We start from the raw sequence: 4393 nt of genomic DNA, 5'->3' as shown, positions 1-4393 counted from the left end.
AAGGGAGCAGCTCAACATGACCTCAGGCTCTGAGACATAAAACAACTTAAAGCTGCCGAGTTTTTGATTTAAAAATGTTTTTTGTTTGTATTCATGATGCAAATGAGGACATTTTATGTAATTTACAGACAATCAGAACAAGGTGACAACATTATTGTGCTGATAATGAACTTATTTTAGTATTTTCACAGTCTTATCTTGACATTTCTCCAACAATATTCTTGAACATGAAATCTGAGGCAGTGATTGGTTCATGTCGGGGTTTTTCTAACGAGGTCACCCAGGATCAGCTTTGCGGCACAGACAGGTGTCAAAAATCAGCTCTAAGACTGACACTGAAGAATTACTCCACACTTCACTTAAAGTAAGACTGAGATGCTTCATAACTGACTTTTACTCTCAGCTTTTAACTAAGAATTTTTTAACACTTAAGTCCACTCTTAGCAGCGTTCTTAAGAGTAATTGTAAGAAGTTTGATAAATACGGGCCCTGGTCTTATAGACCTCACTCAGGTCATTTAGAGACATSCCAGAAGTTTTACAACAAATCTCGACAATATTTTGCGAGCGATTCTTATTTCTGATGGAAAGTGACCTGTGTCAACAGATAAAAGCAAAAGCGAGAACTGATTCAGTAAAAGCAGAATAAAACACGCTGACATTAAAAGAACGAAGATTGTGACAAAAATGCATCTGCTGGTGTGCTTTCTTTACCACACAATCCACCCCTGAGTCAAAACTCAACTTTTCATCAATAACTACTCCCAAGTATTTATAYTGCAGCACTGTTTGGTCATTAATTACCACTGTGGTAATCCTCCCAAAGTCTATGCAAATGTTTTTTGTTTTAGTCACATTAATACTTAGAAAAGATTCTTTGCACCAGTTTAAAAAAATCACTGATCACTGAGCCGTGCTCAGGGATTTTCCTGCTGGGAACCTGAAAACATTCCCAGACCAGAGAGGTGGTATAATCCCTCCATCCAGTTCTGGGGCTTAAGTGTCTCTTTAACAGTGGCACATGCCCAGAAACCTCCCACAGGCGATGCCCTGACCCCAAACTTAGGAACGATCTGTCTGAATAATACTTTGTTACAAATGTGGGATTACCCGAAGGAATGGGATTGTACCTGTTTACRTGATAACGAGATGAGATTAAAGCACACATCTGTGTTTTTGTCCTGCAGCATTCTGCACTTTTCCTTCACATGTYCCCCCTGCAGTGCATGTTCACATGTTGGAGTCCAGAGGAACAGCTTTTTAAAATTCTACAGGAAAACTAAAGTTGTTATTGTGATAAATAAGTATTTTGGCTCATTTCTTTGTGCTATATTGTCTCTGACTCGATGGTACTTAATCTGTACTTTCAGCACTTAAATCTAAGGTAAACACAGGGCCGTGACCCCCCCCCCCCCCCCCCTAAACACAGGGCCGTGACCACTCCCCCCCCCCCCCCCCCACCAGCGATGTGCCATCGTCTTAAACATGTCCAGTGCCTTGATGTTCTTTCACTTGATTTCTTTTGTACCATTTTGTATTTATAACTTTTAATATTCAGATTTGAAAGGATTCATTCACCAAGAGAAAGCAAAAAAAAAAAAAAAAACTTGGAGGTTTTGTTGTTAGTTTTCTCCCTGATCAGGTTGTTGTTAAAATACTRTTTCAGTGACTGAAAAGTACCGATGTTTTCATTTAGAGCTCAACATAAAGAGGTTTAAATCAGCCAATATTTCCTCCGATACGTTTTGTCGAGCACCTTCTGTTCAAGTTGCTGCCAATTTCCAGTTATAGATTCAAATGGAACGTAAATTAAAGGTGTGGACTCACTTGGAGAAGTTTAAACTTGGACAAACAGGTGTGGAACTACCTGTGTGACTTGTTGCCATCAGAAATGAAGTTTRTTTGTGTTTTTCATTATTGTGTGAACCCATCCTGTAAGATGTGAAGCCTGATGTGAGACGTTGGTGTGAACACAAGGAGGCACGTTTTCTCTCCTTCCAAGGTTGAAGATTTGTCCCTTTTTTTTTAAATTTATTCTCAATAATTTTCTCTGTAAGACCAGAACCTCCTGAAGTGCTGTTACCTCCAATAAAAACCCAAAAATGTGTTGGCAATAATGAAACAGCGTCTCCAGACCTGTGTGTAAACTTGTGTGTGTTAGCTTAGGTACTGACATGAAAACAACCTTTTTTTTTTTACTTAAAGCTTTGGATGAAGACGATTGATGTCTGAGGTGGATTAAAATGTGCGTGTTGAGCTGAACCCTGTCTGAGACATAAACTCATTAAAAAGCACAGTGATTTTCTGCCTCTGAGACTGCCTGCCAGTGTTATTATTCTTATTAGTTATTTGACCAAAAAATGAGCTTCAGCAGTCCTGACAATCGCTAACACCTTGTCTGATTTTCATCCCAGTTCCTGATGCAGTACAACACGCTRGGGGCTGTTTGTCAGGTCCCATCTTTTCTAGGACCTGTACAATAAAAGGGTTTTGAAAAAATTTGATTGTTTGTGTACGGTTTCTTTTTTTCTTACTAGTTTTGTCATTTCTTTATGTTAAAAATACTTTGAATGCGCTGAATAAACAAAATAAGGAAAATAAAAATGTCGGTTTAAAAAGACAACTTTAATTTTCTTACACTCAGCTCATTCCCACTACTTTAAATAATAAAAACYATGATTTCATATTTATGAGATACAGTGGCTTACAAAAGTATTCATACCCTTTGAACTTTTCCATATTTTGTCACATCCCCTGATAACAGTGCAAAGCAGGCAGACGAGTGGTGAACGTATTTCTAGGTGAAAAATGAGGCAATAGTTGGGCCATTTAATAGTTTTTTAACGTCCTGCAGGCTCTGAGAGAAAAATTTGAAGCTGAGTTTTTGAAAAAAAAAATTCTGATTGCTCTAAACGTCTGTTTTCCTGTACAGTGTTTTATAAAGTACCTCAAAGTGATACTTGAGTAAAAGTACATCTCATAAAAATACTTGTCTTCTCTAAAAATATTACTTGAGTAAAAGTCTTAAAGTATCTGATGTTTTTATCAAAAATAAATTTCTGACACAAAATCTACTTACGTATTAAAAGTACTGAGTAAAAGTGAGCAGGACATTTATTTGGAGGTGACTTCTCCAAAAAATATATTTTCTAACAGCGTGCAGCTGTGATGGGTTGTGTACAAGCTAATAGTGTGTCAGAATGGTATATATTTATACTTCTCATCCAACCACAATTAAATTCACTCTATCCAGGAGACACAATTTATCAGGATAGTTTTTTTTAAGTAATAACAACTCAGAATAAAATAGGAGTAACGACTTTCTACTTCTTACTTTTTTTTTTTAATGTAGTGAGTAGGAAGTACAGATAATTGTGTAAAAATGTAATGCGTAAAAGTAAAAAGTACGCTGAAAAATAATTACTCAAGTACAGATAACCAAAATTTCTACTTAAGTACAATAACAAAGTATTTGTACTTAGTTACTTTCCAACTCTGTTCCTNGCTGAAAAATAATTACTCAAGTACAGATAACCAAAATTTCTACTTAAGTACAATAACAAAGTATTTGTACTTAGTTACTTTCCAACTCTGTTCCTGTATAATGAGTGAAAATCTGTGTAAATGACGGACTATGTTGATGTGAGCAGTCGTCAGCACCTGTCATCCAGATGCAGACTGAGTCAGCAAATTACTTTTGTTGACACCTATCAGCTGACTCATTTACACCTCAACATTCATGAGGTACTTTGCATAGGCTGTGGGCGTGTAGAGGACAGAACCTGAGGGAACTTGTGCACGAACTGTGATCTATAAAGGAAAATTACTTCTGAAAATCTGAATTTTTTGGAGTGTAAGCAGTTTTCACCCTTTGGCCATAGGCGGCCTCATTTATTAAGGACTGTACAGAATTCATACTAAAAGTGTRTGCACAGCTAAAAGCTGAAAATGGGAGTACGCTAAAATAATAAAAATTAAAAAATGCAGTTTCCTTCCAAGATGCTCCATCCTTCGTATTTGTCTCTATCTTCCCATCTTCTCTGTTCCTGCTGAAGAGAAGAACCCCCAGATCATGATGCTGCCACCACCATRTTTGACAGTGGGGATGGTGTGTTCAGAGTGTAGTGCTAATTTTCTGCATTTTGTCACAGTCTGAGCAGCACGCTGGCAACAGTGGAGAGGAAAAACTCTTTTAACAGGAAGAAACCTCCAGCAGAACCAGCAGTGGTGGRCAGCACTAATCTAAAMATTAGTTCCACTAGACCTGAAACACTCACTGAAACATTTAGGTCCCATAATTCCAGTGTTGTATTAAGTACCACAAAGTGAGTACTTGAGTAAAAGTACAAGTATCTTACCAAAAAATTACTTTGGTAAAAGTTAAAGTCTTAAAG

The sequence above is a fragment of the Austrofundulus limnaeus genome, unplaced genomic scaffold (genome assembly GCF_001266775.1).
Source record: "Austrofundulus limnaeus strain Quisiro unplaced genomic scaffold, Austrofundulus_limnaeus-1.0 Scaffold554, whole genome shotgun sequence".
Taxonomy (NCBI): Eukaryota; Metazoa; Chordata; class Actinopteri; order Cyprinodontiformes; family Rivulidae; genus Austrofundulus; species Austrofundulus limnaeus.
The sequence above is the reverse complement of the archived record's forward strand: the minus strand, read 5'-3'. Positions refer to the sequence as shown.